Source organism: Etheostoma cragini, chromosome 18 (assembly GCF_013103735.1).
Source record: "Etheostoma cragini isolate CJK2018 chromosome 18, CSU_Ecrag_1.0, whole genome shotgun sequence".
Classification (NCBI taxonomy): domain Eukaryota; kingdom Metazoa; phylum Chordata; class Actinopteri; order Perciformes; family Percidae; genus Etheostoma; species Etheostoma cragini.
Genome location: NC_048424.1, coordinates 13483926 through 13497293, shown reverse-complemented (window position 1 = coordinate 13497293; position 13368 = coordinate 13483926).

Genomic DNA, 13368 nt, shown 5'->3' with positions numbered 1-13368 from the left:
ATGCTGACAATGTGACATAATTGGTCAAATTCAAATAGAAAAAGGTACTGTATATCAAAGTAGTGGGAGGACATGTGTTAGTGTTGTTGCAAGTGGAAAAAAATTGCCATCAAATCATAAAAGTATAAACTCAAAGGGAGGGGCCCTAAAAAGTTTAAAGGCTGCTCACTGTGTGTTCTCTGACAGTGAGAAGTCGTAGTTAAAAGTAAATTTTAAATCAGGTCTGCTAGACTGGCCGATGTAGTCTGGTTTAGGCATGCAGGGTTGTGATTGGTTAGAGTTAGGGTAAGAATACCAGGGTAAGCCAATCAGAGACAGGATAAGGCGGACTACGAGGCACTTTCTCTGATGTTGACACGTCTAGCAGATCCAATCTAGTTTCTACCAGAGTTAAGGATGTTTCACAGCCTCTCAGGTGCCAGAATAAGAGACTTATTTCCCTCATGGATTACTTGGAAAGATCCTTAGAGATCTCTGGGAGCCTGTTATCGTCTCATGTTGACTGCTGTTCTTACTCCCCTCAGCACAGCAATAAAATCCTGATGAAACTCTACGTAGAAGAAAAAACAATAAGGTCAATGATCAGTCATTCCTACTTATCCACTCAATTACATTACATCTTCAGGGTCCGTTGTAACTGAATTACGTGAACATTATGCAAGCTGTTACTGACATTAGAGGCCTGAACATCTCGTGATTTCAATTGTGACGACAGTGCAAATTTAACTCCTAGTCGTCCTTGCTTGTGGCTTTAAAGGAGAGCAGCTTCATGTAAATCAATATTGATTAAAGTTTTCAGGACATGGAGCTTAATTTCATTAATTCTCTTCATTAAAGATTCATACTAGGGCAACCGTGACATCACAACTAATGCTTTGTACTCTGGGCGTCTATCCCTTTCTTCTTTTTTTGTGTAAGTCATTGCACGCTATCTATATAAGGCCCAGCAGAGATGTAGGCCATCTTATGTGCTGCTGGGCCCTTGGCTCACCCTTTAAACTCTGGCCCTAAATGTGATGTGGCAACGTGTAAGCCTGTGGGATGCGTCACATATGGAATGCTGTCATTCCATATGTGTTTTGCTTTCAGCTCCGCTGGCGTTGGAAGCCCAGATACATATGTATATGTATATAGGCAAGGCAAGGCAAGGCAGCTTTATTTGTATAGCACATTTCAGCAACAGGGCAATTCAAAGTGCTTTACACAAAATCAGTAAAACAGATAAAACACAAGTACAAACAGTTAAAAATGATATGCATATAAAACACATAAAAACAAATATACACACACAGCATATATAAAATGTCATTTGTAATGTTGTAAAATGTATTTTTTGGTATTTTTTTGGCTCTATGACAATGTTGATCCACCACTTTGGTCCAGACTGAAAGATCTCAACGACTATTGGTTGTGTTCAAGTTTGTTCAAACGTTCGTGATCCACAGAGGTTCCTACTGTCTTTAATGATCTCTAACTTTTCCTTTTAGCCAGCCACCTGTGTCTTTGCAACTATTGGATGAAATTTGCTGCAAATATTGAAGATCCGTAGAGGATCAATTCTGTTTATACTGTGTATATATTTTTTGATTTTGTTGTTCGGTTTGTATGAGTATGCACATTGTGAGCAAAATTCCTTGTCCGTGTCCTCATACCTGGCTAATTCTTATTCTAATTCTAACTAGAAAATGCATTTTCTGCACAAAAATGCTTGGGAATGCTGAACAGCTAAATTGCTAAAGCCAGTTTAGGTTTTGGCTGATTGCTAGCATGAAGGTTAGGGTTAAAAAAAGTGTTCAGTCAAAGGGTTGAAATAAGCAATGAAATAATCGAAGTATAGTATGTCATAAAAGGTGATTAAAAAGTTATAGTACAGCATGTTAAAAATAGTCAGAGTACAGTATGCAGAAAAACGTGATAAAAGGTCATAGTATAGTATCTTAAAAATAGTCAGAGTATAGTATGTTGAAATAATTTGTAAAAGTCATAGTATAGTATGTGGAAAAAACAAACAAGTACAGTATTTTCAAAGAAAAGTCATCGTATATGTGTCAAAAAGGCAAAGTAATAAAAAATTCATAGTATAGTATGTATAAAAAAGTGACAAAAAGTTATAGCATAGAATGTCAAAAAAATGATAAGAAAGTCAATATAGTATGTTTAAAAAAGTGAAAAGACAATTGTAAAAAAGTCATATTGTAGTATGTTGCATAAAATTATACAAAGTCATAATGTGGTATTTAAGAAAAGGTCATAGTAGCCTATAGTGTGTTAAAGAAGGCATGATACAGTATGTTGAAAAAGTTATTAAAAAGTCCTGGTTTAGTATGTTAAAAATAGTAATATAAAAAAATAATAGTATGATATGTTTAAAAAAGTGACAAAAAAGTCACAGTATAGTACATTGAAAAAAGTCATAGTATGGCATGTCAAAACAATTGATAAAAAGTCTGTATAGCATGTTGAAAAAAGTTACAAAGAAGTCATATTATAGTATGTTGCATAAAGTGAAAAAAGTCATAAAAAGTCGTAGTCTAGTCAAATAAAAAAGTAATTAAAAAGTCCTAGTGTAGTATGTTAAAAACAGTAACAGCATACTGAAAAAAGTGATAAGAGTCATAGTATATTCTGTTAAAAAAGTTATAAAAAGTTATAGTAAAGTATGTCAGAAATAGTTATCATATGTCAAAATGTGACAAAAGTATGTACGATATGTTGCCAAAATTGATGAAAAGTCATAGTATAGTAGTTTGAAAAGAGATGAAAATAGTCAGTGTGGTATGTTGAAAACAGTTTTAAAAAGTTGTGTTGTAGTATGTCAATAAAAAGTCATAGTATAGTATGTTGAAAAAGTAACACAAATATCAGCATGGTATGTTGAAAAAAAGTGATAGAAAAGTCATGGTATGTCGTATGTTGAAAAAAAGTGATATGAAATCATAGTGTTGTATGTCGAAAAAAGTGAAAAGTCATACTGTATTTAATGAAAAAAGTAATAAAAAGTCATGGTAAAGTATGTCAAAAATAGTAAGTATAGGATCTCGAAAAAATGATAAAAGTCAATATGGTGTGTTGAAAAGAGTGATAAAAAGTGGTATTACAGTATGTCGAGAAGGAGTCATAGAATAGGATGTCGAAAACATGATAAAAAGTTGTATTATATTATGTTGAGAGTTTTTTTATCATGTCAAAAAAGTGATGAAAAAATGTCCCAATATAGTATGTTGAAAAAAGTGATTAAAAAAACGTCAAAGTATAGTATGTTGATAAGGTCATAGCCTTCTGCGTTAAAGAAATTGTTAGAAAACGTCATATAATACGGTAAAAAAAGTGAAAAAAAATATATTATACAAAAAGTATATAATATATAATAATATATTGACAAAAAGTCACAGTATAGTATGTGGAAAAAAAAAGTCAGTCATGTAGTATGTGGAAAATATTGATTAAAATATTCATAGTATATTATGTTGAAAAAACGATAAAAAGTAATAGTATACTATATCAAAAAGGTCAATATATTCAATGTTGAAGAAATTGATAAGAACTTCATTGTATAGTATGTTAAAAAAGTAACAAAAAAGTCATAGTATAGTATACTGAAAAAAGTTGTATGTCCAAAAAAGTCACAGTATAGTATGTCACAAAAATGTATTAAAAAAGTCATACTGTCGGACGTTACAAAAAAGGCATAGAATAGCATGTCGTAAAAGTAACAAAAACTTATAGTTTTATAAAAAAAAAATCATGGTATAGTATGTTGAAAAAAGTAGATAAAAGTATATTGAAAAGGATATTGAAAAAAGTAATAGTATGGTATGTTGAAGAAAGTCATAGTATAGTATGTTGAAAGATGTGATAAAATGTCATAGTATAGCTTGTTAAAAGTAGTAAAAATATAGTACATCCCAAAAAGTCACAGTATAGCATGTCAAAATAGTGATTAAAAAAAAATCATAGTTTATTACGTCAAAGAAAAGTCAATTTACAATGTTGAAAAAGTGTTAAAAAGTCATAGATAGCACAGCAAGTTGAAAGAAATCACAGTATAGTAAAAAAGTCCTAAAAGTCATAGTATAATGTCGAAAAAACGTGATAAAAATTGATATTGTAGTATGTTCCATGAAAGGATAAAAAGTCATAGTATAGCATGTTAAAAGTGGTAATATAGTAGTATGTAGTATGTTGAAAAGTCAGTGGTATGGAATGTTGAAATAATTGATAAAAAAGTCATAATTAAAGGGATATTTTGCCATTGGAAAGATTAACATATGTCACTTATGTAGTAGAAATTCTTTTCAAAACCGGTGCCTTCTAGGCCAAGAAAAGCCAGAAAATGGGAGACACCAAATCCCAGAATGCACATGTTTGCTGCTCAAAAAGTTGCACTTACCCTAACCTTAACCATCAAAACTACACACCTAACCTTAACCTGATTATAACCCTAAACCTAAAACCACGTCTTAACCCTCAAACAGCCCTTTAAAGTTGTGGGGTCCAGTATTTTGGCCCCAAAAACCTGTCGGGACCCCACAAGTATACTATGTTCCCAGTTTTTGGACCCGACAAACATGGTTAAACAAGAACACATACACACATACACACACACACACACACACACACACACACACACACCCACACACACACACACACACACACACACACACACACACACAGACACACAAACACGTGTGTTATTGTCGTGAGTGTCCCTGGTGTTTGCCCGCCTGTCTGACTTGGAAGCATACATCAGTGTGTGTGTGAGCGTGATGATCTCCTGACCCTTTCAGTCTGAATCTCGTCTGACAATATTATTTCTCACAAGGAGCAGGGAGGGTGAAGAAGGAAGAACAGGTGACAAGGGAAGGGGAGAAAGCAAAGGAGGAGTGATAAAAACAGAAGAAGGTTTTGTCCTTGGCGTTGGGTGTTGATTGTTGTCCTTCCTGGCACACATTTCAAACAGAACTGCTCTATGTTCGAGACACACTCGAATCAAATCGAAAATCCGGTTAAGATGAGATTCTTCTTAAAAATCAAGCAGTATGTCTGTGTGTGTGTTTGGAGAACTCCGTATGGAGTGGAATGATGCCAGAGTGGAAGCAATTACTGACATAATTGACGTTAATTGCACAGTAATTAGGATTACTGTGAAGCACAGAGACAGATGGACAAGGACAATGAGAGCAGCATTAGGTTAAGTTGTTTCACTGCAATCATTTGACATACATACAGTGTTTATCCTTAAAGAGAGGACAATCTGAGTAAACGTTTGGATCATAAATGCATTTAGCATCATTCTACCTGTACAAATCTCCTATATCTATTATTATACAGGCCCAAATTCTCTAAAGATATTTTATTAGAAGTTACTCTTCTTTCAGGATGTTGTACAGACAGTATTCAATACATATTAATATAGGTAATCATGCAATGAAGATGACTAAAAGTAACTGCTGAAGCTTATGAAAGGAAGAGCAAATATAGACCTCAAGTCCAACAAAACTTTGTTTAAAATGTTGTGTCACATTAAATACAAAAGCTTAAATAAGCAAGAATACTAGAGTTGTTATCCATCAACGTTTTATCTATATAATCTATAGGAGTCCCTCCCAGTACAGATCAGTCAAGATTGGACAAAAACCCAAAATACAAAAATTTGAAAAATGTGAAACTGTTAAAATTTTGGATTAATATGTTAAAATACACTCACCTGTAGGATTATTAGGGACACCATACTAACCCCCTTTTGCCTTCAGAACTGCCTTAATTCTACGTGGCATTGCTTCAACAAGGTGCTGAAAGCATTCATTAGAAATGTTGGCCCATATTGATAGGATAGCATCTTGCAGTTGATGGAGATTTGTGGGATGCACATCCAGGGCACGAAGCTCCCGCTACAATACATCCCAAAGATGCTCTATTAGGTTGAGATCTGGTGACTGTGGGGGCCATTTTAGTACAATAAACTCATTGTCATGGTAAAGAAACCAATTTCAAATGACTGGAGCTTTGTGACTTGGTTCGTTATCCTGCTGGAAGTAGCCATCAGAGGATGGCTACATGGTGGCCATAAAGAGATGGACATGGTCAGAAACAGTGCTCAGGTAGGCCCTGGCATTTAAACGATGCCACGGCCAAGAAAACGTGCCAAAAACGTGACCTCTTTTTCCGATGTGTAATGGAGATGAGTGGTACCCGGTGGGTTCTTCTGCTGTTGTAGCCCATCCGCCTCCAGGTTGTTCGTGTTGTGGCTTCACAAATGCTTTGCTGCATACCTCGGTTGTAACAAGTGGTTATTTCAGTCAATGTTGCTCTGCAATCAGCTTGAATCAATTCTACTCTGACCTCTAGCATCAACAAGGCATTTTTGCCCACCGGACTGCCACATACTGGATGTTTTTTCCCTTTTTTACACCATTCCTTGTAAACCCTAAATGGTTGTGCGTAACTGAGCAGATTTTGAAATACTCAGACGGCCCGTCTGGCACCAACAACCATGCCATGCTCCAAATTGCTTTAAATCAGCTTTCCTTCCCATTCTGACATTCAGTTTGGAGTTCAGGAGATTGTCTTGACCAGGACCACACACCCTAAATGCATTGAAGCAACTGCCATGTGATTGGTGGATTAGATAATTGCATTGATGAGAAATTGAACGGGTGTTCCTGATAATCCTTTAGGTGAGTGTAGAACCGCATCGTTCAGGACGAAGCTGTTTGAGAAAGAAGGTTTTCCCTTGTCCAAATTTGAATAAATCTCAGATGCATCATTGCAGATTCTGTTTGACTGTTTTTGACTGTGCAAACACTAAATATTCAAAAGCAGTGCAGCCACAGAAATCATTTCTATGCAAATGCGCTTGCACCTGTTTTCAAACAGAACCTCAGCAACGTGTCTCCGCTGATTAGAGCTGCTGTTTTGCAAAGATTTTAAACCCGTTACACACAGAATTACTTGGTTAAGGATCACTGACGCTGCTTTAGATATTTCTACTTAGGGATTAATTAGGGCTAGGTTTCTGTTTCTAATTAGGAATCTGATAGGTGAAAACAGCAGAACAGTGATTCAAGATCAAAAGCAGAGCTATATTTTGTAATGGACTGACACAACAAGTCCCATCTTTCATGTCTAAGGCAACACATAAGAAGAGGCACTGGTTTATGGGCTTGTTGGCCATTTAGTCATCACGAGCCCGGTCGGTTTAGCAGCTTAACACATGTGGTTGTTTTGAGACAGTCACATCCATTTATCACTGGAATGTCTTGGGTTTCTAGGCTCAAAATAAAACCCAACATGTGACTAAGTTTACAATGTACAAAACCCTCAATGATGTTAGTATTTGTCATATTCGTTGAATCTGGTGTAAAAACCTAAGAGTTTTTTTTATACAATTATCATAAAGCACAGATTTTCACATTAGTGGAATCAATCACATAAGAGGAAAGATCAAACGTTTCATGAATAAAATGGAACACAGGAGTAAACAGAGATTCATGCTTTATAATTCTGTTTGTTTGGGAGAATTTCACAGAAGTGAACGTCTGGATGAAAAAGGTCCATTTTGTGGCTCACAACTGCTGTTTGATAGGTCAGCAGGTTTTAAAACTGTTTTGAAGGCCGATAATGGGGCAGCCCTTGTGTTCACATTTGAATTGCATATGGGGAGAGATAGACATTTTGAATATAAAGTAGCAGGAGAAGAACTGGAAATCTAAAGAATAAAGAAAAATAGAACACAACTGTAAGACTATATTCTCACTTGGCGTCTTTTTTTAAAGGTGCTAGCATCTGTTTTACATTATAATCCTATGGAGTAAACAGTGTTTTCAAAAAATCCATGAGCGCTTTTTTTAAATGCCACCGCCGACTTTTTTTCTTCAGCTCAGGGAGCCTTTTTTTGAAGTTGAAAAAAGTTAAACTTTTTTGAAAAAAACACCCAAGCGCTTTTTTGACAGCTGACCAATGACCTGACCTGTCGTTGTCAAAACAACAAGAAACAAATGGAGTCGGAGCACAGCGAGTGCGACCTTAACTCGCTTTCTTTTATGTAATGTCAGCAGCACCGCTCTCCCTCTCTGTTCTTTCTCCAGCTCGCTGCACCGCTTTGTTTTATCTAATGATAGCCCCCCCTCCACATATCCCTTGGATACTGTAGCAGTAGCTGTTATAGTGGCTGCTTTTTGAAACCAAAACTTTGCTAGCTTTTTAAAAAAAAATTATACAAAAGCGCTCTAGTCCACTTTTCCTTGTCAAAAATGACGCCAACTGTGAACACAGCCTAAACCTTCCTTTCAAAATGAACACTTCCATGTTATGCTCATTGGGACATCAACAGGTCTTTACATGATATCAACAGCTGTTTAGGCAGTCAGATTATGAATAACCTGCTGGGTAGAGAGAGGGCCAACTGCATCTTTGAGACAACAAAGAAAAGTCAATTTACCCAAGAGTTGGATGAGATGAGAGCACAGCTGGCTAGACAAAAAACCCTGAAAGAAATGTATGTTGACAGGTTAAAAGAAATGAGAAGAGAACTAGAGAGGATGCGCAAAAACAGTGACACAGAAACTCTCAGCACTTCAAAGACTGCCACTCAGGGGAGGGAAACCATCAAAAGGAAGCAACACCTTCAACAAGACTACAAGGAGCTGCAAGGGCCACACATGATCAGCCGGGAGTTCACCTCGGATGAGGAGAAGAACCCGCTTCTCCAAGGAGAAGTTGAGAAGCTAAGGGCAGAACTCGATGTGAAGAACAACTTGCGAGGACCAGGGTTTCACACCATGAGCTCAGCCTTAGGTGTGAAACCGATGTCCTCACTGACAGACAGCAGGCCGACTTTCTTCAGTCTGAGGTCGACAATGAAATGAAGTCTCTCTCTGACTGGGTGTCAGGAGACCTGCAGCTGATCCAGAACCTCAGGGCTGAGCAGGACACGGAAGAAAAGATGGCGGAAGAGATCAAAAGCCTTCTGTAAAACGACTTTGCCAATGAGATGTTACTATGGCTAGAGCTGAAACTCAGCTTAACATTCAGAACTCGCTTAACCAAAAGCTTTCCACTACCTATGTACCTGCTCCTGAACCCATGGAGGAGGCTGAAGTCTCTGAGGAGACGCTCCCAAAGAAAACAAAAACCTTTCTGGGGTTGAGGAAACCACAGAAGTGGAAGAATAACAGGTTGTTGAACTGATTTCCCTCTAACCCTTACCCACTTCACTGTAAGTAAATAGACCACTTTCACAGCAGACATTTATATTTGTCAAAGCATAACAAGTAACAAAATGTCTGCTTGGACAAAGGTCTAAGTAACAGATAAAAAAAAGAAAAAGAAAAAAAATCACGTCAAGCGGTATGGGTCACCTCACAGGAAGAACCAGGCTGTTTTTCTGTGTGGAGTTGAATGTTCTCCCCATGCCTCTCTGGTTATCTCCCACACTTCTAACGACATGCAAGTCAGATTAATTGGCTACTGTAAATTGCATGCAAGTGTAAATGTGAAAAACTGAATTTAAAAACAATTTTATTTTGGAGCAGTTAGTGGTTGTACATTTCAGTTTTAAAGATAGTTGTCAAATGTAGGACTTTTCTCTCTCAACGCAGGGACGCACATTATGTAATCAATAAATATGATTACAGGGTGACAACTGATAAATTAAAAGTGTTCTACATTCAGTGCTTGGTCAGGGATCACTCCAGTTATTGCCGATGACTGATTATTGTGACAGTAAACCATTTTCAATTTATTTTGGCAGAGTCCCACCCAATGGTCCCACCTGTTTAGCAGTGTGTGTGTGTGTGTGTGTGTGTGTGTGTGTGTGTGTGTGTGTGTGTGTGTGTGTATGATTGAGTGAGTGAGTGAGTGAGTGAGTGAGTGAGCGAGTGTGTGTGTGCGGCTGCATGGTAGCCTGTGAATTTACTTTGAAGGGGGAAGTAAAAAAAAACAAACCTCCTCCTCCTCGCTCATCTACTGTTGCTAGGTGAATGTTGCAGGTGATTGCTGTCTAAGGTCAAACTGAAAATGAGGCAACGTAAATTCGCATTGTTGCTCTGAAGAAATTTTGACTGAACGATTATGAGACAGAATGTGTTTGAAACGACAAACAAGGACATGCAAAACACCACGATGTGACATCTACTCTGTGCGGAGGATCTTCTTTGGTGCAAAGCTTCAACATGTTGCACAGCCTGTTTTCCCGAAGCATCAGTGCAGCTGATTCTGGTAAACACTTCTTTGTACCCACAAACCCCTGCCCATTTGGAAGTTTCTTTCACAGTGTTACACAGCAGCTGACATTTGCCGGTACTTTATGTGCATGTGCTGCGTGGGTGGGAATGTTTGGGTACATTTGCAAGTGTGTGTCTCGCTAATTAGGGACAAAGTCTTTGAGCAGCTTTTCATCAATCTGTGACTTTTTTCTTGATTGATGCAAAGCAAGGAGGGATTTCTTCGGTCAGTACTGATTTTCTTTTCTTTCTTTTTTTCCGTTTACATCAGAGAGGACAGTGCATATACTAAAGAGCCATGTTTATCATATGTAGTCCCTGGCCGAGGTGTTACAAAAACACGGCACAAAGTCTAATGAGGGCATGCCAGTTGTTCAGTAGTGAAACAATCAGCAGTGATAAAAAAAAGTCAGTAGTGACACAGTGCATGTAGAACAACATTCGGCCGGAAACAGATAGCAGCAGCAGCAGCAATAAAAGCTTCAGTGCCGATATGTTTAGGTATTCATAATGCATAGCTTTAATCTGCCTAAGTGTTTCATACCTGCATTATAAAGGCTTTTTACACACACAAATACACATAAACACACACACACACACATACACACACACACACACTTAACCTCTGTAAATTACAGAGGTTAATAACACAGAGTCATCATCAATCTCAGTTTAAGTCCATAGGTGAAGATAAAAGATACACACCTTTGAGAGAGGACAAGATGCAAAAACCAGCCATCAATAAATCCTCAGCTTCCTCTTTGGATGTCATCATCTTCCTGTTTTTATTATGACTGTGCACACCACACAAAGCCACAATGACATCTACAATAATTCACGGCATGTCTCAGGCTCAAAGCATACAAGCAGTTTCTTATGCAATTTATTGTAAATCACTCATTTAAGTTTAAAAGAGTACTAAACATTTCAGAGTTTTTTAAATTGGCCTTTAAAATTACCCTGCTAAGTTTTGAAACTTGCTTTGTATAACAATCCATTGTATTTAACAATTCCAAATTCCTTGTAAATGTGTTGCATCAGGATTCATTGCTCTGGCTGAAGGAATAATTTCATAACAAAAAGAGCTTCCCATGCAATGCTTGAAGAGGGCCGGTACTCACTGGTACGTAGTACCGGCACTTGGACATTTTACTCTCAAGCGCACATGCACTTTTTCATGCGTACTGCTATTTCTCTCATGTAGCCGGTCCTCTACCACTGACAGAGAAAGCGTTAGTGTCAGAGAGATTGGTAATGACCCTAAGGTTACATAAACATCACTTACCTCAGATTTTGACGAATCACGTGAAAGCAAGCAGTCGGCTCACCCTATCAGGAGTTTGCTTCTCCACGGCTGCTAGTTAGAAAAAGATGATCTGATGCCTGGTCCCTGACCGTCACAGATTTCTCACCACTGACACTAAAAAGAAGTGTGTTGAGTTTGTAAGTCGTTGTGCTAGCCTGGCTTCAGTGAGCTACTTAAAGAATGCGAATGCCAGAGCCAGACACGTCCCAGAGGTCCAAGTCCAACCAGAAATATCAGGTATGATTCATGAGCTTCAAACTAACGTTAACGTTGATGTGAGCGGAACAGCTAACGTTGATGAAGAGTCTGCAGCTACCAACGTTAACGTTACCTTGGTCAGATTGAGTAACAAAACACATGGATGGCCTGCTGTTGGTCAAGGGACCAAATGATGATGAGGATTTTTCTCCACGAACAGCTGGCTCGTTTTCAGAGATAACAAACTGGGCTGCAAAGCATGCAGCAGCATCCCAACACAAATTAAATAACAATAAATTGTTGTTGTACCAGCAATATCTAAAGTTTTCTTTTTCACTGTAGAAATCTCAAGTGTCATGCTGACTACGGCACCTTTTTTCCCACTTCAAGCACCGTTGGCATGAGCATCTGAACACACCAACAACAAAGAAGTGCTTTCAAAACGGTTTTCTGTATTAATTAGTTTCCTTAATAAAAATAAGAGGCGCCACTATGTTCACCTTGATGGATTTTATCTGCAAGTTGATCTTAATGTACTGCCGTGAACTGAACCCAAGGCTAGACTCGTATTGTAGTTAATAGTCTGAAACAAAAACTTCATTAAGGTCCTTAGATCTGTTCTCATTGCTCAATAATAAACTGCATCTGAGTCTAGAAATGCACGCTAATTATCCAATCTAAACTTTACTGAGTAAACAAATTAATCAGAAAAAGGCCATACTTCAAGTAGTTTGTCTGTACGCAGATCTCAATTATTCAGTTTATTCCATGATCTAACCTACAACTATTTTCATTTTTAATCATAACGATTTCAATCATGGTAGATTTGCATCGTTACTGGTGGTATTGGCAATATGAGTGTTTAATAAAATGGTCCCAGAGTTGCGTTCGAAATGACACGCGTTATGAACACTAATGGAAGTAAACCCTCTTTGAGTGGCTACACCACCAAAAATGCAAAAGCAACTCAGTTGTTGATTTTGAGTACAGCCAAACTACCCGTGTTGTTAGAACCATTGTTTCAATCTGAGGACCTAAAAGCAAAGTCGGACTTTGTCATTTTTTATGCCCAGCAAAGGTCATGAATTGCAGTTCGCAATGTGCCTTTACCCACTTCTGGCTGGCATGACTTTTGTCAGATGGATTGTAAAACAAGTCAAAACCTCCTCCTTCCATTGTTGTTACACAGTCACCAATGAGAACATCCTCACATCCTGAGTTAAAAACATACAAGCTTTCCCTTACTCACATAACCTGCTTCAAAAACAGCCTTTTTTCCACCACTGGATAGATATTCAATTCATTAAAATGAGCTCCACTTGTCAATACCTACATTTGAGCACTTTGGTGCACTGATGTGCTTTTTATGCTTAATTTACTGAGTGTATAATGGACTGCTCATATGTCTAATGTGTTTGTGTTGTTCCAATGAAAATGATCTGCTTGAAAGGCTGTACCGAGAGAAAACTGCACACCAAATCTGTTTCTGGACTATGTCATCACTAAAACCTGAACTTGAAATGTGACGCTGATGGAAACCCTGGTCCCTCTATTTTTTATGGGGGGGGGGGGCATGTAACAACTTGCCAACATATACAACAAAGTCTGACAGACCAGACCACCTCTGCTGGGAAAAGAGAA